The sequence below is a fragment of the Camelus dromedarius genome, chromosome 5, assembly GCF_036321535.1.
Source record: "Camelus dromedarius isolate mCamDro1 chromosome 5, mCamDro1.pat, whole genome shotgun sequence".
Lineage (NCBI taxonomy): Eukaryota > Metazoa > Chordata > Mammalia > Artiodactyla > Camelidae > Camelus > Camelus dromedarius.
The window spans coordinates 57,883,603-57,906,455 of record NC_087440.1 but is presented as its reverse complement, the minus strand read 5'-3'; the positions used below and the strand labels follow the sequence as shown (position 1 = coordinate 57,906,455).

General features: G+C 38.1%; 1 long non-coding RNA gene across 1 annotated transcript in view; it reads right to left on the bottom strand.

The window, feature by feature from the left end:
- Window positions 1–22,853, bottom strand: part of LOC105086233 (uncharacterized) — a 198,496-nt gene that overhangs the window by 95,854 nt on the left and 79,789 nt on the right. Inside the window, exon 3 of the long non-coding RNA XR_010380989.1 lies at window positions 17,150–17,269. This is a non-coding gene — a long non-coding RNA (uncharacterized LOC105086233). The remainder of the gene's footprint in view (window positions 1–17,149; window positions 17,270–22,853) is intronic.

The following is a 22,853-nucleotide window of genomic DNA, read 5'->3' as shown; positions in this document are numbered from 1 at the left end:
CTCAGTCACTTTCTAGTTTGTGACCTTGGATAGCTAAATTCTATTGAATTTCTGTTTTCTTATCTGTCATGTAGATTTCTTTATCTCCTTGCATTGTTATCATTTTGGATTTGAGTTCCTGTGTAGATTGCCTGACATGAGATAAAACCCCAATGAACAGTTATTATGACTTTTATGACTAGTAATCATTGTCTTTAAGCAGAAAAAATCTTCATGGACCATTTATAGTGACTTCTTCTAGTGTTTATTTATCTTTTAAATGTTGTTGAATGAGTGGAAAATGTGGCAATGAACAAACTTGGAGTCTTGGCCAGAAGTTCCTGGGAATTATTCTGTGAGAAGCATGAATGGGTCATTTCCTCTTCTCTTGAATCCCAAGGAAACAAATGGAATTCTTCCTCCACTAATATAATCCTTGGCTGCTATGAACTAGGAATGAGACAGCTATTTTGAGTGTACAAACCAAGAGTGTGGCCCCCAGATACTCAGGGAAACTTTGGACTTGTGCCAGGTTCCAGGCTTTTGTGAACATGAGTGACTCTGCACTTGGGCCACCCACTATGGCTGTCCCAAACACTGCAGAAGGAGGCTACAGTGTCCCTGTATTCCAACAGCTGCCTGAGGGCCACATGACCGTGGTGGAGCAAAGCCCCAGAGTGCTTGTTGCATTGGCAGTGTAACCGGCATTGTAATGCTGGGATACACCGGCTTGTAAGAGGAGTCAGCTTGCTGCACGTGGAGGCTCCCAGATGCTTCGTGTGCAAAGCAGCAAGTTGGAACTCCAGAAAGAAAAATAATGAGGCAATGCTTTTCACTTCAAACTAGCACCAAGAAGAAGAAGAAATGGAGGAAGGGAAGGGCAAGAGGAAAGGAAGGGCAAGAGGAAGTGGTCGGGAGGGGGAAGAAAAGGAAGCTTTGTTAAAATGCTTCCTTTGTGCTCTGGTACTGTTCTAAACACTTAACCATGATAGAACCTCTCTCAATCGTAACACCCTACAAAGCAATTAATTTTAATTCCTCTCTTTTACCGATGCAGAAACTGAAGCCTAGATAAAATTTTTTAATTGTCCAAGATTACACAGCTATTGTGACCTTAATAGGCTGAGATTAAACTAATGTCTAATTAGCCCTAAACTTACTGTGCCCTTCACTGCTATTCGTTCATTTATTAAATAAATATAAATTGAGCACCGATATATTGTATGTTATAACTGATCTATCCTTGAGGGCATAACAGTGGACAAAACAGACAAAAATCCCTGCTCTCACAGAGCTTACATCCTAGTGGGGGTTTCAAATAAGAAACAAGTGAATGGGTGAGATAGACAATGTCAGGTGATGGACAGCACCTGCAAGAGAGTAAAATCAAGAAGGGAGATGGAGGTATGGGGCTGGGGGCTGGCATTTTTTTTAAATATAATTTTATTTTTTATTGAAGTATAGGCGATTTACAATGTTGTGTTAGTTTTCTGAGGCGGCTGCCATTTTAAATGGAGCAATTAGAAAGTACCTCACTGACAAGATACATCTGGGCTGAGACCTAAAGGATTAAGGGAGGGAGCTATGGGAATTGAGGGACAAGCTTTCCAAGCAGCGGCTGGTAGTGGCAAGTGCAGAGCCTTGAAGCTGGAATATTTTTAATTCATTTTAACCTGTGTGAGGAACAACAAGGAAGCCAGAGGATCCAGAGCAGATTTAGTGGAGAAAGAGTGGGATTCCTAAAAATCAGGGTGTGGTCGCAAAGAAGCGAGAGCATGGATGCCGTAGACCAAAAACTTCACGTGGTGCATACAGGATCTGTGGAGGAAATTCATACTCAAAATAAATGCACAGAGAAGGTCTGCTGTTGTACCTCCAGAGAGCTGAACTGGGGATAGGAAGAAAGGATAGAATGAAGCTTACGCTTTGCATTTAATATACTTCTCTATTTTTAGAGTAAGCACATATTGCAATTTTAAAATCTAATTAAATAAAGAAATGAATATTGATATCAATGTGCCAAGTAAACCCACAAGAATGTCTATTGCTTTACTATTCATAATAACAATCAATAAGGAACTGCTTTTATTTTTGGGGGCAGGGTGGGGATCTGCTTTTAAATACAAGACTATTCATATAAGGAAATATAAAAATAAGGATAAAATAGGCCTAGATATTCACTCAGAAAGAGGTGTATGATCTAGGACTCAAAGCACTGGAGTATGAAGTGCACCTTAGGGATGTAATTGAATACATGTGCCCATTTATTTATGTGCCAAGGTACAAGCTCCTCTAAAAAGTTGTTTATTCGGTAATAGCAAAGAAAACAATGGAAACTGTAATTATGGAACTGAAAAAGATTATGGAGCATTCAAATGCTAAACTATTAGTCATTTAAAATTACTGCATACATCTATATTTAGCATGAAAATATATGCAGTGTGTACTTAAAATTGATAAAAAGTAGGTTTTCAAAGTGCAGGTGTGAAGTGATTCCATTTTTTGTGAAGGATGTAAGCTCCATGGAAGGAGGGACTTACTTTTTTCAGTACTATATTCCCTACGCCTGGTTCCTAGGGCATGGCCTGCACACAGTGAATATCTGTTGACTATTAAAACATGCAAAAACACAAAACCCAAAGGACCTATCACAATATGTTAACAGAATTTATCTTTAAGAAATAACATTTTAAACGGTTTTTATTTTTCTTTGTATTTATCTGTATTTCTAAGCTTTTAAAATGAACATGTATCATGTAACAAAAATAAGACTTCCACTTAATGCTTATTTAAAGGGTTGTAAGTTTCAGTATGTTTTAAGGGCTGAGAGTTTAGAAAGCATCTATTGTTGGGAATAACTATGATTCATTATAACCCAGCTCAGGACTCAGAGGGCTGTAGTGCGCTCAGCTGGACCATCAGCTTTTACTGGGTAGAAATGGCAGTTCTTGCATGAGGCTGATAAGGAGAGACTGAACAAATGAAAATTAAAAACCAAGCAGAGATTTACGCCTAGAGAGTTACTAGGGGCTGCTGTAGTCTAGAAGGCACACAGGGAGCAGACAGTCCAAATCATTTGGGAATCTGACTTGTGCCTACTCGTGGTTTATTTCTGGATGCTGCACTTGCAAATTAGGTAGATGCCCTCTGTGGGCTCCACAGTTAGGATTCCCCAGGTGTTGGTGTGATTTGCACATGATTCAGTCAATTATGCATTTTCTCCTGTAAATGATGCCTTCAATTAAGAGCAAGAACAAAATGTGGACTTGTAGGTCTGCCTGAGCAGAAATAAGGCAGAAACATTGCATTTCCACTGGGGCCTGGAAGGAAGAACTGGGAGCCAGTTGGAGCTGGGCCAAAGCTACTTGGCAATTTCTTTAACAGAAGGCTTAAAAAAAAAAAAGTCTAGAGATAACTAATTTTAACATGAGGCTATAGGGACACACTTTCTTAGATTTTAAGAATTATCTAAGAAATTTAAGAAGATGTTTGCTGGTCTCCTGTAACTACCACAACCTGAAGAACTGTAAACTAAAGTCATATAAAACCCAAGCTTTCTGGAGCCCTTTCTTCCACTTTTTTTCGTCTTGTTTTAAGTATGTGCCTTTAATTGAATTTGTTTTATCACTATACTTGATCTCTTTATTCTTCTATTTCCTTTTATTCCTTACTCATGTATCTGCTGGTGGTGTTTATTTTCTTCCTCTACATTCTAGATTTTATTGCCATATTTACCTATTATATTTATTCTTTATATTATCTTTTTTTAAAAAAATATTTCATCTTACCATATCACATCTTAATATGTCTCCTTGGATAATTTTATATTTCAAATTTATAAAAAGTAATCACCACATCACATTTTATCAGCATGATGTGTGGTCACATTTCCATGCAACCACTTGAATCCCACCTGAGCCTTCTCGCTAGTGATACCCAAAAGTGTCAGGGGTGCTTTATCATTTCCCGACCCTCACCCTGATTCATTGCTATGTCCATCCAAGGTAATCCATGTCAAATCTGGCTGGGACTCCCAATTTACAATGTTACAGCTCTTTGAATACACAGCTGTGTCACCCAAAGGACCAGGTCAAGTTCTAATATTTACTACATCACCCAGAAGCGCTTGTACATACAATGTTTGACGCCTAATAATGGCCATTCCCCTTTCCCTCGTCTCTTGCTGGTACACATGCCTGACCAACGAGGACAAATGGGAAGTATACCCAGAGTAGGAAGAAACGTATAGGGGAAAAACAACTCTTCATATGCGTTGAATGTAATTACATCTACAGGTGATGCCTGGAACTACTGCAGCCATCGTGAAACAATGAGGGACAATACTGTCAACAAAATGAGGACGGGGAGGGAAAAAATGAGAAAGTACCAGGGTTCATGACTGCACTGGGTTGCCGAACCAAACCTGGAACCACTTTGCCTTTCAACTTCTTCTCATGAGAGATAATAAGTATTCTTATTACTTACGTCAATTTTAGTTGGGTATTGTGCCACTCATAGCAAAAAACATTCTAACTGGGACACAGACCCTATGTTCTGAAGGTCCACAACTGCAGGAGTCACCATGCTAACCTCATCTCTTTCCTACTTTCATGACATTTGTCTTTTGTAGACCTCATCTGCATTTCACTGCTACTTAATTACAGCCACCGTAACTCTCCCCACCAGTTTCAGTAACGATGAATCACTGAGAGAAGGAGTCAGATTCTTGTTCCTCACCTCCCACCAAATGTTTTGGCTGCTGATGCAAATTTGCCTACAAATTCCTAAGCAACTATCAAGTTCATTATACCAAATTTTCTTACAGAATAAAAATGTAAAGCTCCTCCTCACTATACACCTGCTACATAATAACTTTCTTCATAATTATAGAAGCCAAATACGTTCATATAAAGAAGTGGAAAATGCCCGAAGATAAAAAGAAGAGAATTTTAATCTACCATCCAGATATATGTTAAACATTTCAGCATATTTCTGTTGAATCTTACACAGTTGAGGTCATACTACATGTATAATTTGGTATCCTGGCTTGTTCACTTAACATATTATTTCTAAGCTTGTGTTACTATTCTTCAAAAGCGTGATGTTTAAAGGTTGGAAAATATCCTATCATGAGGATATACCAAAATGTATTTAATCATTTCATTATGGAAAAAGAAGCTATATAATATAATGTTAAGACTCTGGGTTCTGGAGCAAAAATCCCAACTCCAGGTTTTATTAGATGTGTGATCTTGAGCAAGTTGATGAACCTCTTGGAGCCTTGGTTTCCTCACATGTAGAACAGGTAAAATAGTAACACACATTTCCTAGGTCTGCTGTGAGAAACAATATAAGGGCTTAAAACAGGATCTGGCACAAAGTTAGTACTCAACAAAGGCTTATTATAATTATGAAAATGTTGGGTTATTTTTCATTATCTCAAATATTAAATAAAGAACCCATGTCTTAAAATTTCATTGAACATAAATTATCTTTTGCATCTTTGATTATTTTTTGGAATTATTTCCTTGGAAGGGAATTCCTGGTTAATGCCTATTTGTTTTTGAAACTTTATCAGACTTTTATAAAAATTAAAAAGCAGGGAATTCAGGCCTCTACAGATGGCAGTAAGAGGAATACATCCCCTGAACAAAACAAGTATTTTCCATTTTAGTTAGTCTACCAGTAACCTCCCAACATCATAGGGTGGATTCACCCATTTCCTCCAAAGTTGAGGTTTTTGCCTTTAATTGAAGGAATCCAGTGCATTCACAGGTCAAAATTAGCTACTGATATAACAACACGTCTATTCTGGAGATCATTCAGATGACCTAGTATTGTCTTTCACCATTTTAGATTCTTATTTTCCTTTTTGAAGAGAAATGTGATTTAAACAAAAATCTAGGCTTTTTCCACCATACAGCTTCTGAAAACTCACGGGAGCACAAAGAATGAGTAATGAGTCTTTTCTGAAGGGAGCCTCATTGTAACCCCCAGGTATAATTTCAACTAAGTACTTTAATTAATTAATTCTCTAATTAAATAGTTTCATCAACCGATGGTCAATTTCCTCAGGTATACTTTCATTAATCCTGTGTTCTGATTGAAGATGTCAGCATAGCTTTAGCTGCCTGCTTGCCACCATTTCAAAGAAAGGCCACAGCATCTGTCCCGAATTCTTAGTTACTAGTCCTAGAATTCTCTATGCATCATTGCAGACAGAAAGAAAATAATGAAAGGAAGAATGCATCTGTTTTCCCCTACTCAGAAAATCCTTTCACCAAGCCTCCCTTCTCCTACTGATTCCTTGAACCTCTAAAGTTACTATGAAAGTTCTTTTGGATTAAATTACATAAGAGTCATGAAGAAATATTTTATGGACTCCCAGCAGTTTCAAGTCTGGATTCTGTGACAGACTCACATCTTTAAAAACTTGTGGTTCATGAAAGGACGCTGGGGAACGTACGTGAGTGGCGCTTTTGCTGCCCCCCAGTGGCTGTCCTGGATCCTAACAACTTGTACCGCCTTTTGTCCAGCTGCCTGGTCTCACCCTTTGTCATCTGCTTTCTCTGTCTTTCAGCTTCCTTCTTACTCTCATCTACAATCTCTGAAGGGATTCAGCCCCTCAATGACTCATCCAGATTCATGGCTCCAATCTGACCCCAAGACCGCAGTGTTATCCTCTGCTAGACTATCTTGCTTCCGGTATTGGTTCTCCCACGTGTGAATAAATGCTCTCTTCCTCTCTGCTGGGGAGTGTACCTCGTAGTAATGGTGCATTCGGTTAAGTGATCATTTGTTGAAAAATTATATTCTAATCCTTGCTTATAATATGGCCCTTTGTCAGCCAGATGATCAGGCTGGGCACATCTGTTAGCAAAGCTTGGCTTGTTCACTGAGTGTTTTATAGGCATTTCTGAGTCTACTCATTCTAAGGGGCGCTTTTCCCTATGTTTTTGTCTCTCCTCACCATCCAGTCAGATATGCCTTTTCCTGGCTCAGAGAGCCTCACAAAGATTTTATTGCCAGTGTAAGGAAGATTTCTAATTCAAGATCATTTGCCAAAATGAAACGCCTGATGCACTTTGTGGGAAATTAATCATTTAGCTTTTCCTGGCACTTTCTCAAGTTTTTGGAAATGATTTCCTCTCTTCTCCTAATGGAAACAGCCTTTTAAAATTAAAATTTTAAAATATTTACAAATGAAGGTGACAAATTTCTTTAAAAGATGAAACCAACATTAAAAATTAGCTAATAAATGAGGTGACACCAAGGTCTTGGGTTAAGAACAGTTACTTATTGCCTCTTAACTAAATACACCAGTACTAAAACTGCAGGTAAATAATGCTAGGTACTGGTTATATGGCACTATATAGTGATTTAGTGATTAAAATGAGTATTCTCCAGGATTCTTTCCCTCTGTGAACACTGCCTCAGTTTACTCATCTTTAAAATGGAGGTAATAATACATACTTTTCTGGGCTATTATAACAAATGGATGTGATATATTTCACAAAACTTAAATCAAGATATAAATATAAAGTGTTATTATTTACACTCTGTCTTAAAATAAAATTCAAAGGAAAACAACATTAAAATAGACAACCTACAAAGATGCTTTTCTAATGGGTCCTTTATAAAAATTAAGCAATTAAAAGCTGATAATTCATAAAAATAAAAAACTGTCTGAAGATAGTTTCCTTTATTTATCTATCATAAATATGAGAACACAATTGATAGTTTCTTCCATTAAATCAAAACAAACCTCCAAGCACAGATATACATTAGGTTGAATTCATAAAGCAATGAAGTTGGATTTTTAAGGAGAAAATTGGACAAAGCCTAGTTAGATATTGTCACAAATGACTTTGGCCGGTCTCTGAGTCCAGTTGGTTTTAAGGCACAAGATTGGACCTGAAACAGTCAAAATGATCACCTTCCTAGAGAAAACATAGCCTAAAATGCAAAAGCATCATCCTGGAATCAAGGAACTCCTCTACATCACTTGGAAAGAACACTCGGGAAAGGCTACCCCACTGTGGAGCTGCTTTCCCGAATCCTGTTGCTCTTAGCCTCAACTTAGGGCCACCTTGTCTTGTCGGCCTCCATTCTGCACAACTGTTGACTTTTGCTCACCCCCTTGGGTCTCAGGAAGTCTTAATTGTCATTTTAAGGGTTAGATTCCACAATAGTTTGATTTAAACACTACAGTTATTTTTGGCACAGTAGCCTATGCCAGACAATTTTTTTTTTTTTTGAAAGCAGCAGAACCTCTTTTAAAATCAATCCCCACATGGAATTCTAGTTTGTGAAAGAGTTCCAAGGGAAGCTGCTCCAGCTGAAGCAGGAACTGGGGAAGTGTCCAGATCTCTTTGAGATCCTCCTTTAGCCCCTCTCCAGTCTTCTTACAGTGGCTCCCAAGCCACCTTCTTAGATCTTTAAGACTTTAGGAAACACAGTTTGAAAACATTGATCTACGTCAATCTGACAACTGGTTTTCTAAACAAGAAAGTAGGATAAACTCTAAAATAACCGAAGGCATTTTAAGATAAACCAGATCAGTCTCTAGAGAGAATGCCTGAGAAGGGGGACAAAGGGTCTTTTAGAGTGATGGAGATGTTCTGTAACTTGACAAAGTGTGGGTTTTACAGGTGTAAGCATTTGTCAAAACAGAACTGTATACTTAGGATATGTGCTCTCACCAGACATGACTCCATAAAATAACTGAAGGCTAGAACCGGGTTGAACCTGGTTAGTCCTCATATAAATACGGATTCATATTCACTGAGCTGAAAAGATGCCTTGCAACTTTAGCAGAATTCATCTATAAAGGTCAGGCTCATGTTTAAGGAGCACCACCTATTTGGGGCCAGGAATACTGTAATTCCAGATCAAGCAACACAGTCCAATGGCATCAGTTCAGTGGCTGTAGTATTGCTTAATCTGTAGTCCTAATTTATGTTTGATCGAGATAAAAAGGATGTTAACTACCCTCATTAAATTGATTCATGCTTTGCATCACAATATGGCTAGGACTAATACTGTAGCATCATTCCTAGAAAAGCGATTCCATAAAAATATCTGAGTTTCAGATCAAAGTGAAGTGTTAATTTTCAAATGGGACTAAGAGTTAAGAGTCTTAGTCTAACACAGAGGTTCATATATATTTTGATTCTTATACACCTTTATAAATCTGATGAAATCTAAATCTTTCATTTCGGAAATGTGTGTAAGCACATGCACACATACACACGCTCACACACACATACACACGCACACACACACACCAAATGTTCGATACATTTCAGAAACTTACATTTCCTGAAGCCTATCCATGAATTCCAGGTAAAGAATCCCTTCTCTCAATACTTTCTCAGCTTCAGAAAGATCTGAGAATAATCACTACTATAGTGTGGCCTTAGAATAATCAAAAAGTTGTCCAGGGGCACAGATTGGATGCTCTCTTTCTGAGTGGGCTTTATTGTTGAGAAATTAATTTTCTCTAAATTGGCTCATGTCTGTAAAAGATTATGTAAGACATGTACAGCATTGTTTGATTTTCAGAGCACTGGCATGTGATGTCATATGACTTACGTGGGGGCTTTTGCATAATAGATATCAGTTGAATTAAATTTTAAACTCACGTGATCTTCCCAACAATTCTAGAAGGTTTCAACTTCAATTGTGGATGGGAAACCTCAAATACAGAGCTACCTAAGATGAGTTGGGTAGTCAGCACAGGACTGAAAAAGTGACTCAGAACCCTTGTCCTGGTACCAGTCCCTTATCTTTGGGCTATGTTGCCAACCAATGTTTTAAATAAATACATAGCAACAACAATAATAAAATAATTATCATTTGTTGAGCAGTTCTAAGCATTAAGCTAAGAATTGCTAAAAATATCCACCCTGAACCACGAATGTGAAATCAGAATTTTAAGTGTAGATTTACACTAAATGATGATCTTTAAAAAATAACGTGAACACTGTTGGTAGGAATGTAAAGTGGTGCAGCCACTATGGAAAACAGCATGGAGGTTACTTAAAAAAACTAAGAATAGAGTTAAAATATGATCCAGCAATCCCATTTCTGGTCAGATACACGGAAAGGATGAAGACTCTTAAGTTGAAAATATACATGCACCTTAATGTTCACAGTAGCACTATTTATAATAGCCAAGACATGGAAACAGTCTAAATGTCCACTGACCAATAAATGGGTAAATACGTGGTGTACACACACACACACACTGGAATATTACTCAGCCATAAAAATGAAATAATGCCATTTTCGGCAACATGGATTGACCTACAGATCATCATACTAAGTGAAGTAAGTCAGACAGCAAGACAAATATCATACGACATCACTTACATGTAGAAACTTAAATGACACAAATGAACTTATTTACAAAACAAACAGACTCACAAATATAGAAAACAAACTTACGGTTACCAAAGAGGAAAGGCAGAGGGAGGGATAAATTAGGAATTTAGGATTAACAGATACACACCACTATATATAAAATAGATAAACAACAAGTATTTACTGTATAGCACAGGGAACTATATTTAATATCTTGTAATTACCTATAATGGAAAGAATTGGAAAAAGAATGGATATGTGTACATATATATTTATATATAAAACTGAATCACTTTGCTGTACACCTGAAATATTGTAAATCAACTATACTTCAATTAAAAAAATAATGTGAACATATTCTTCATCATCCAGTGATTGCGTTAACACTGAGTATTGCTACTTCATTTTAGTGTTCAATACTTGCATTAATGCCTACCACTGTAAAAGCCAAATAGTTTCAAGGCATCCCACACAAAGAGGATTCTGGCTGCTCAGATGGAGAAGTGTAACGAGAGATCTGTGTTCACAGAGTACATAGTAGTTTGAGAAATCTGCTCAATAAGTGCTTGTTGTTGATTGAATACTTAGTTTTGAAAATAATATTTAACTTTTCTTCAAGAATACCAATTTAGCAGGAAATGTTATAAGTATAAAGAAATTATTTTCACTTCCAGATAAAAATGGATTAAATTCCCATTTAGTGCAGATTTCAAATCCCTAAAAAGACTAACCCTAGTGTTATCTTTAACAATTAACTAAAGTTGGTGTGTAAGAATTTCTTGCTGGCAGAAGTTTGATAAATTACAAGGTTTATTAACTTGAACTATCAAACAAATCCTTGGCGTTTTAAATTTCATTTCGTACAGATGTTTATGCAAGTAAACCTTTTCTGCATTGGAAACAGTGAAGCCAAAATGCTGAAAGTTATAGAAGGTGACACAAAGCCTCATCGTGTTAATACTAAAGTCAACATCAGTGATTTATTACCAGCAAATGACATTATCTATTATGTTAAATGAATACTATTAACTTGTACTGTGTTTTTCCTTAATTTGTGTGGTTTTTAAATTGACATGTAGTTGATTTACAATGTTCATTTCAGGTGTACAGCAAAGTAATTCAGTTACACATACACATGCATATGTATTTTTTCTTTTCAGATTCTTCATGTGTTTGTTTTGATTCTAAAACATTTATTGTTGAATAAGACCTGCAAGTGTGAATGACATATTTATAGATTTGTTTACGTGCTTGAATAATATAATAAAAATTTTAAATCAATATTGCAGAGGTCTATGAGTATATATTTCCTTTAAAGGGGATCTACATATTACTCGAGTCTGAGAAATGCAGGCCCAGATTAGCATTATGTAATTTATCGGTATTCTTGAGACACATTTTTGCCACCTAATTATCCAATTTCTTGACCTTATTTATAAGGATGCCATGGTAAGTCTTGGCAAACATATTGATTAAATCAATACATGTTTGTTGCCTTTGGCAATTTTGGTACAATTTTGGCGTTCCGGTCGTCCATTCATTTAGGGATGGTATAAAAAAAATAATAAATTTTGGAATGAAGTTTGGGCTTCACTTCATCTACCTAGAAAATCAGTGAAAGCTGTATTTGTTCAATCAATCCACTCTGAAGCCCAGTCTTCACTGTAGTGAAAAGAGAAGCCAAAGTGGGCTTTAAGTAGCTTTGGGGACTACAGGAGCGCTTCACTCCGCTTTGGGTAAGAAGGGGCCAGAAGGGACAGAGAAGATCCCAACCCTGGGGCGCAGTTTCCATCTCTCACTCTCCTCTTTTCAGTAGAAGGCGTGATATTGCCTCTGCCATAGCCTGAGATCTGCCTGTATCTCAGTCACCGCCTGCAAGTCCTGCCTCGTTCTGGAAGGTGGTCACACCCATCCACTGTAGATCCCAAGACAGGGATTTCACTGCAGGTTCAGACTCTGGATCATTGCCAGCCCCTGGACGCACACCACATGGACATGTGGTCTCACTTCTGTTTCCTGCTCTCCTCTGAGGATACAGGTGCCCATCTAAGCAGTCCCCCATGGGCTGCATATTCTAACTGGCCCATTGACCCTAATTCTACCCAGCTCCAGTCCCAGCTGGTGCCACCCTGCAGCTACTCTGAACCTGAGAACTAACAGTTTTATGCCATCTTACCTCTCTGCTTGCTCTCACTCTCTGCTTCAACAGACATACCCCTGGATCACACCTGAGCAAAATATCCATCTATGCAAGAATCTTATTTTTGTCTATGCTTAAAACTGTCTCAAAAATATTGCTCACTTTAGTTCTCACTTCAAATAAATTTTCCAGAATGAGAGGCTGTGATTATGATCAAACTCTCAAATTTCTACTAGAAGTTCAGATTACTCTCCCGAAATCAAGGACCTTCTCATACCGGAAAGAACTGATTTCTTGCTACAGAAGGTCACACTTTCATTAAATAATGGCATATTTGAGGAGAGGTAGCACAACTAGAGTGATTAATAACACCTAGCTAATATCTAACCTTAAAATAAAAATTATCTTAAATTTTCAATATCCCCTTATGTGCCAGTACGGCAGACGGAACTCTCAAAAAAGCACAGCATGTATAACTGAAAAATTGTGCTCTACACTGGAATTTGACACAACATTGTAAAATGACTATAACTCAATAAAAAAAAGTTAAAAAAAAAGAGCACAGCAATACTTGTGGTCTCACGTGCCACTCTTCATCAAGGGGTAGAGTCTACTTTCCCTCCCCTTGAGGTTGAGTTGACTTTTGTGACTACGAATAGGATATGGAGGCAGCAACGCTGCACACTTCCAAGGCAAGGTCATAAGAGTTCCACCGGCTTTCTTTCTCAGAATGTTCACTCCTAGACCCCAAGGAAGATGCTGTGAGGAAGCCCAGGTCACATGGAGAGACCACATGTAGGTGTTCTGGTACCCAGCGAAAGTCCCAACCCACAGCAGCATCCCCACCAGACTGATGAGTGAGCAGGCCTTCGGGTAACTCCAGGCCCTGTCTTCAAGCCACGCCAGCGGAAGCTTGAAGCAGGAATAGCCATTCCCACCCATGCCCTGCCTGAAGTGCAGCTTAGTGAGCAAAACCATCATCATGGTTACTTTAGGCTACTAGGTTTTGGGTTGTTATGCAACAATAGACAACCGGAATAACTAAATACTGTGTTATCTCATTCAATCCTCATAATCACTGAAACACAGATATGATTAACTCCCTATTGCAGATGAGCAAACAGGTGCTGTGCTGAGCCATGGAAATACGTTAGTGAATGTGGCAGACACAGTTCCTGCCTTCAGCAAGCTTTAGGGTAGAGGGACTGTGTTCCCCCCTTTAGAACTATAAAGTATAAGCCCTCTCAGGCACTGCTGACCCTTCACTACACATGTGAGAACAAAGATCATGTCTTTCCCTAGACGTTGTCTTAATCATAACATTCTCCAGTAGGAACAAATCAAACCATGTGTTTCTTTTGGCTTTAGATGCAGTATGTGCATGCGTGTGTGTGTGTGTGTAACAACTGGTCTTGTTCTTGCAGAATTTTAGACTGTCTTAAAATATGATAGTTGACTATCTTTTTTCACTTGATTCTTTTAAGTATTTTTTCTGAACTTTTTAATAATTCAAGTAATACACATTTAATGGAGGGAAATTAGAAAGTATAATTAATAAGAAGTAAAATTATCCAAAAATACCAATATAGACAGATAACCTCTATGAAATATTATATAAAATAGGCTTCCAGGGATTTATTATGCCTGTATATCTATATCTCCTTTTGCTCCCACTCTTGCTGTCCCATCCTTAAATTTGGGTTGCTGCATCATTTCCATTCTAGCCAGCTTCCTTTACGCTGTCACACTCACAGTGCTCCAGGCTTCACATCAAAGCAACCCCATTGCATACGAGCTCCTAAGTCAGCTAACTCTGCCAACATCCTGCATCCTGCCTTGTTTTTCTGGGATGAGCATTTTCTGGATAATGAGGCTGTTAATTTCTCCATCTCATCTCTCAGTTTTAATGTATGTCCTTCAATTTTCTAATTATGGCATTGGCTCCTACCTACTGCCTCTATCTCTGCAATCCATGTGTGACCAACCCTATCAGCTTGACCTGATCCGAGACCCATTCCACCCAGACAGTGCACCTACCTAACACATCCTTGCCCTGCAGGGACAATCCAGGCATCAAATTTATTCAAACAACATCCAGCAGTAAGGAAGAGGGCAAAGTAAAGTCACACATATTAATCGGATGGCAGAAGTTTGCTGAGGGCACACTAGACTAAACTTTTAATTTCTTACAAAAACATCAATTCAAAAAGATAAATGCACCTCTATGTTCATTGCTGCATTATTTGTAATAACCAAAATGTGGAAGCAAACCTAAATGTCCATTGATGGATGAATAGCTAAAGAAGATGTGGTGTTTGTGTGTATACATATGATGGAATGTTACTCAGCCATAAAAAATAATGATATCTTGCCACTTGTGACAACATGTTTGGACCTAGAGAGTATTATGCTAAATGAAAAAAGTCAAAGACAAATACCATATGATTTTGCTTATGTGTGGAATGTGAAAAAGAAATGAACAAACATAACAGATGAGAAATGGACTCACAGATACAGAGAACAGGTTGTTGCCAGGGAGGTGGGTTGGGGGGTGAAATAGGTGAGGAAGATTAAGAGGTACAAACTTCTAATTACGAAATAAATGAGTCATGGGGATGAAATGTACAACGTGTGGAATACAGACAATAATATTGTAATAGCTTTGTATGGTGACAGAGGATAACCAGACTTACTGTGGTGATCATTTTGTAACGTATAGAAAGATCAAATCACTATGTTGTACACCTGGAATTAACATAGTGTTGTAGGTAAATTACACTGCAGTAAAATTTTTTTAAATAAAAATTTTAAAAATCTTTTATAATTTCTTACGCTTCAACCAATATCATTCCCATTGGTAGTAGAAGTGAAATTATGGATGCTTAAAAACACTGTGAGTAAAATCAACTTGGCTTTGAAAAGCATAGTCCAGGGAGGACTCCCTTCAAGAATTTTTCATATTCCTCCACTTGAGGAAAGAAGATGGTTTAACTAAACATGGAGTAACGTCAATGTTTAAGGGTTCCTCAGCCTTTGGCCTCACATATGTTCCTGTGTATCTACAACTATCTCAGATAGCCACGGTCATTAACACACAGGCTGTGACTCTGAAGTCTTGGCTACGAAGTTCTACTTCTCCCATTAGCAACATCTCACATTCTCGAATGGCTACCTCTAAATCCTGGCTTTAGCTGATTGTGGCAATCTGGGCTTCGTTATTTAAGAGAGATAAGATGACATATTGGTCTGGTTCCCACTATCTCAGAATAGCAGCCTGAAGTATTTGGAAAATGTGAACACAAAAATATTTAGGGATTGAAGACTGTAGGTTATTTGTTGTCTGGAAGAGAAAGAGCAAAAGATTATTACCCAAACAGGTTTGATATTGGGTTTTATCTTGCTGCCACAAGCAGACTATAGTTGAGAGTCTGTTGCCGTTTACCATGAGACTGTGGATTTACTCGTATCTCTAGCATCTCTCAATTATTCTTAGCTTCATGTTTAGTTAGGAACAGTGGAATCTGTGTGCCAACATGTTTTTAGCAAATACTATCCAGATCTGCCATTGATTTTAGCTGCTTATGGCCATGTAGAGACACAAAGCGGGAAAAGTGATGAAGAGAAAAGGCGCTTTCAGTGACAGAATGTTCAGAAAGGTTTCATGGGTTAGAGGTCAACTGCGTCTATTATGAATTTCGGTTTATTGCACCTTTTCTTTGATCCTACAGTACTTATGCCCGAAGAAACGATCCTGGAAAATAAGTCATTGTGGATTATCTTATTCATCGCATGGAGACATATTTTTAATAGCTCAGGGGCTCATACTTTTCAATCTTTATTTCTAAAAAAGACAGACTTCTATTTGCAACTGTTAAACACTGCTCTGCTCCTAAGAGACAGCCTTCCCTCAGTAGTGAATAGAGGCCACACACATCAGACCTTAGCAGATGCTATAGCAAAGATCAGTCCTCAGGAAGCCTGGGTAAGCTGGGTTTCCCAGGCTAGAGTTTTCTGAGCAATTAAAACTGCATTACTGAATATAACTTTCACTTGAGGTACCCATTCTGGCCATCTCTCATGTGATATTCTGCATTTAAATCAGACCACCCAAATGGAATAGAAATGTGACCAGCAGTTATCAGCATAGTTGAAAATATGAAGCCAAAATTGAATGACCCAAGAGATATTGTTTATACTATCTGCTTCCTCATGGTGTTACATGTGCATAAATGAAAGTATTAAAGAAAGGAACAGAAGCTGTCCAGATTGAACAGCTGGAAAATTGTATGACAAATCTGCAGTCTATTCACCTTTCATTTCATTCCAGTTCTTTGCACCAACCATTTCCAGTCCTGTAGCACTACACAGGCTCATGGAAGTCAGTCATTATCTTGCTCTGAAACACTAATTCATATTGGGGTGAAACAGGCAGTGAGACTGCAGGAGGTTACAACAGTTGAACAAAGGGAAGCCAATCCAATATACTTTTTTTCTTATCTGAATGGGCATTTTAATGTCACTGAGAACAAAAGAATTGTCTTCCTCTCTCCTTTCCTTACCTCTGACCATCAAGGAAGACTTAGAAATGTTATTGTAATTATGGCTTACATGTCATCATTTCTTGATACTCTGGGGTATATAGAAAATGGAAAGATAATGTTTTACCTTGAAAGACTGAAATGGAAAAACCTTCTGTTCCTGGGCTCTCTCTGGAATGTAGCGATTTGTGTGATTGCAATCACAGAGCCAGCTAAAATAGCATACGAATTCTCCAATGTCTTCCTTCTGTCAAAAGAAACATTTCCATGAAACTACCTTTATAGCCTGGAATGGCTGTCTGCTTTCCAAAAAAAGCTCTAAATGGCTATTAAGCAACCAGTAACTTTGCCTAAATGTAGAGCAATTAGAACCATTTTCAAAGTTTTGAAAGATTGTTCTAACCTCCCTTCCTTTGCCAAGATTAGATGGAATCAAGAAAATAAGTAGCTTGGAGGTGAATAAGACTGAAGTATTTGGTGGAAGTTTCCTTAGAGACATAAACGAGTCAGCGCTATGTCTGAAAGTGAAATGTGTCTGCACCTTCAGAGCAATTTTTGAATTTTTAATTATTATGATTAAATGGGGGGAGTGGGATGCCATAATCACAGAGCATCTTCCTATTGGAAAAAAAAAACCTCTCGGATGCAGAATTGAACTAACCCTATTTGTCTATGCAGGGCACTTCATTGCACATCCATGCAAGGCTCATCATTTGTTTTATTATTTTTCTCTACTTGATTTCCTTATTCTCATTTCCATCCTCTACACTAGTCTCCTTCTCCAAAGTGCTTGAGATGTGTCCACATGTATGAACAGATACTTATAAACATACATTGTGTGTGCATGTGAACTCACATAATGGCACTGTGGTATAGATATTGTTTTGCTTCTTACTTTGGGGACCATGTTATGCTTTTAAGATCTACTGCTCTTTCTCTGTGAGCAGCAAATGCATTGTTTCTGACTGCTGCAGAGTCCAGGGTGTGCATTCGTCACTGTCTCTTTATCATTCCCCAGTATAGACACTTACGTGACCTCTAACTCCTCACAACAAGCAGTGCTGTAATGAGTATCCTTGTGCTGTTATTCATGGATCTGTAAGATGGTTTCCCTAGGGTACGGATACGGGAGGAGGATTTCATGGTCATGTATGCATATCTAATCTCACTAAGCTCTCTAGGACCTGCTCTCAGGACAACCAACCCGGCTTAACTTCCTCCAACAGAACATAGGACTTTTCGTTTCTTCACATCCTCATTAATATCTAATGTTATCTTTCTCTCTAAGTATTGATCATTTAATGGGTATAAAGTTGTATCTTGTTGATTTAACAATGTTGAGATGTTAGCATATCCTTTGGGCAGGGGAGGTTGAGAACATTTTCTTTGCAGGAGGGTGGTTATATTAGTAGGAGCATGCAGTTGCTTCAAAGTTTGTGAATGGGGAAGAGAGTGTGTATGGATGCTGAGCTGAAGCGGGTATTGGGGGCAGAGGTAGATGCTCAGCTTAATCTGTTTCGTCAGCCCTCCCAATGATTCTGTGAACTATACATACCATTTAATAAAACCTCTTTCTGCTCAAAATAGAGAGGGTTCTGTTGTTGGCAAACAAAAATGCTGGTCTATGCAGTAATTGGTACCATAAGTGGTTGCAAACCCTCAAGGAATAAAATGGGAATTTAAGATTGGCTATTCACACAGGTTAAGTTTGAAAACAGTGAGAATCTGGTTCCCATTATGACAGGTCACTGCAGGATTTTATCTGTGGACATTTATTTTTCCATATACATTTTGGAATAGATTTTATGAGAGCCTCAAAAATATGCTAAGATTTTTATTAAAATCATACTGAGTTTTATAGAATGATTTTGGGATAATTGACATCATTATAATATTGTCTATCGGTGAACACGGTTAGGCTCTCTAATATTGGGGCTTTCTTTTACGTCCCAAATAGCAGTTAAAAATTTTCTCCATAAAAGTTTTATGAATTTTTGTTCGATTATCTCCACTTTCAGGCGATGTCCATTTCTCTTCTAGTCCAATAACAATCTTGCCTTCATATCCAGGAAATTATAAACTATAATTTAATGTTGACCATTACAAACACATTATATGACCACTATAAAATACAAGGGAATGGTAGAAGAAAAATAATAAAACTGTTTATTATGTATAAATATATACTTTGCAGGTTTTTAAATGTCCTTGTGGATGCTGTCTGGATTTCTAATGCATTTTCTAGTCGGTTATGCTGGTGTAAGGAAACAGTATGGGTGAAGGAAACTTTCCACACTCTCTTATTTGTTCTCAGTTGATTCAGGGTTGTTTTTTTTTAATGTAGATTACCTTATCATTTTTCAAATGATAGCTGTTTAGTTTTTCCCCTTCCAATCTTCAACATGTTATTTATTTGTTGCCATATTTTGCTGATCAGGACTCCAACACATTGTTGAACACAATCAATGACAGGGAAAGTCTTGCCCAGACTTAAAGGGAATGCATAAAAGAAGAAAGATAAAGGCTTGGCAGTCTGGCCTCCAGATTGGCCACCACCCCCGGCAACCTACCCATCCCTGTACCCCACCATTCTCCTTTTCTGAGAATTGTCTCTCTCCGTTGCAACTAATAGTTCTTGGAGTGTGCAGTGGGAGGGAGGTTAGGGTGGTGGAAGACCCCAGAGCCTGCTCAGTTCCCTGTATTTGTCTGATTCCTCCCTCTCCTCCCTGGGCTCAAAGATTATGGTTGTGTCACCCACACTAGTCTGGGCTTCTCTGTTTCTGCCTCAAGTTGTGACAGAGAAGGCAAGATCCACCCAGGGCTCCCCTTTACACCCATGCTACGGTCCATCTGTGGCTTCTTGACCCCTTCCTCCCTAGGCTCATTTCAGAGGGAACCTGGAACCCAGCCAACTTCTGTCTCTCCGGAGATTTCTCAGTTTTTCCAGTATTAAAACTGGCAACTTCAGGACTGGATTTAGAGAAGAGATCCAGAAATTCCTTCAAGTAACGTCCTACATTTTTGCTATCTGAGACTGTTGTCTACACATGAAAACAATGGAGATGAAACTGGATTGACAATGTAATAAGGAGGTAGTCACAACCTGCATGGCCAACTGCGAAGCATTACCTATGAAATACTGTGGAAGTTGGCCAAAGCCTAGAAAGGAGGCTGAGTGCTAGCTCAGACCTCTGCATACCTTGAGCTCAAAACAGATTTCCCTAAAAGCTGGCGTCACAATCCTGAAAGGCAGATCAAGATCCTTTGCTTAGAGGGAGAATGACAGGGGAGCTGGTTGTAGCTGAAGAGGACAATGTGTTCTGTTTCCACATGCCTATCATCTAACTTTTAGTCTGTGGAGCTGGAGGTTGTGAAATTGGGTAAGAGAGGAAGAGAATGTGGCAACGGCAGATCATAGCACAGAAAGCCGGTGGCCAGACACCTTTACCCTTGAACACCCAAAACTGAGAGAGACATACTCCCAGGGCAAAGGGAACAAATCGATGAAACGGCACTTCAGATAAACCCCAAGCTTTGGACCGCCCAACTCATGCCTCTTGCTTCTTCCACACATTATTCTCTCATAGGAAAATAGTATTTCTCAAAGATAAGCAATAATGGAAAAGTGCTGACATTGGACTTGTGCGTAGATATTAGATATACATGACAGGAGGAGGAGAACAGAAGCCAGAAACAGACAAGAAAATTTACCTACAAAGAGGAACTTCTAGACACAAAGATGTAATAGATGGAATAGTTCATTACAAATAATGGGCCACTCCTCACAGACTGTTGCTGTGGGAGTCCCTCATTTTATGGAACTCCAGATCCACTCTCTCTTGCAGGATCCAAGTGTGCTCCAGGGCGAATACCCTCCTTGCCTAGCTCTTGGTGGGAGCCTTGTTACCTCCGGTCCTCAGTCTCTCTGCCCTCCCCGAGGTGAGAGCCAGCCATGGGACCAACGTGTTCCCCAGACACTTAAAAAGTCTAAATCATGCTCCTCCCCCACCTCTCCTATCAAATTCTCTTTCAAAAGTAGAAAAGTTACCAAGTAAATCTATTGTATGAAAAGATTACATGTAAACTTTAATTTTATGTAGGCAGAATATAACCATAATTGTATGATTCAAAAACCAGAAGGATATTTATATATTTATAGGCAAATAGATATTTTTTTCAATAACATTTAGCTTTCTTTTTTTAAATTGTGGTAAAATACACATAACATAAATTTTACCATTTTAACCATTTTTAAGTATTCAGTTCAGTTTGTTGTGCTGTGATGAACCATCACCACTGTCTGTCTCCAGCATTTTTCTTCTTTTCAAACTCCTATCCAATAAACAGTAACTCTCAATTTCCCCTTCCCTCTGACTCCTAGAAATCATTATTCTACTTTCTGTCTCAATGGATTTGAGTACTTTAGGCACCTCATATAATTAGCATATAATTCTTATAGCATTCATTTAGCATTCTTAAAATCAAATAAATCACATTTTATTGGAATTTTATACAAACCTCTACTTTGTACACTCTTATTCTCCAAACTGATTCAAGAAAGATTTATTTTAGGCCATAACTTGTTTGGATGCACCATGTTATATTGTTTTCTTTCCTTTGGTATGAATACACAAATTTCCCTGAACTTTAATACTAGTAGAAAATTTATTCTGTATAGAGAAATAAAACTAAAGGGAAAAAATGAGAAAACAGAGCTATACACAGAGAAAAGGATCCCAGAAAAGAATCAATTCTGTGACTCAGTGGGTTGTGCAAGTTTAATTCAATCAGTAAGTGTACCAGTTGGTTGGAAACCACAGGGCTGAACATATATGTCCTGGACTGAAATAGAAGGCAAGGTGTTTGGCTGTGGTGCACCACATAAGCACATTCATAATTCAGAAAAAGAAAATATAGTCAGGCGTTTGTTCTGATTCTTGGTTTGGAAACTTTCAAATGCTGAAATCGTTAAGAAACAGGAAAATAGTATTCCTGAAATTTAAAACTGGTTCACTGGCTTTTTATAGTAGATATAGGTTTCATATTTATTATTCCAGGATTGCCTTTTGTAATTGAACTTTGCTTAGATAAGATTCTGAAAGACATCCTTCACTAATCATCAATCATTTAATGAATCTCTACCATGTTTCAGGTGCTGTGCAGGGCACTAGGGGTAAAAGACACTACTTTCAAATAGTTCATGAAGGAATAGATGACAGGTAGATAGGTAACTAGCTAGCTAGCTAGCAACAAGGCAGAGGGAAAAAGCAACATAAAAAGAAAAACAGAGAGCGTGAAAAAATAATGTGGCAAACTAAGAAATCTGAGTAAAGTGTAAATAAGAGTTCTTTGTATTGTCTTTACAACTTTTCTATAAGTGAAAAGTTACTTTTTAAAGGTGTTACAAAAAGAACAAGAAAATAGAATATATATGTGGAAAACAGGACAGAGATTCCTCAAAAGACTAGGAATAGACTTACCATATGACCCAGGAATCCCGCTCCTGGGCTTATATCCAGAAGGAACCCTACTTCAGGATGACACCTGCACCCCAATGTTCATAGCAGCATTATTTACAATAGCCAAGACATGGAAACAGCCTAAATGTCCATCAATGGATGACTGGATAAAGATGTGGTATATTTATACAATGGAATACTACTCAGCCATAAAAACCGACAACATAACGCCATTTGCAGCAACATGGATGCTCCTAGAGAATGTCATTCTAAGTGAAGTAAGCCAGAAAGAGAAAGAAAAATACCATATGAGATTGCTCATATGTGGAACCTTAAAAAAAAAAAAAAAGCATAAATACAGAACAGAAATAG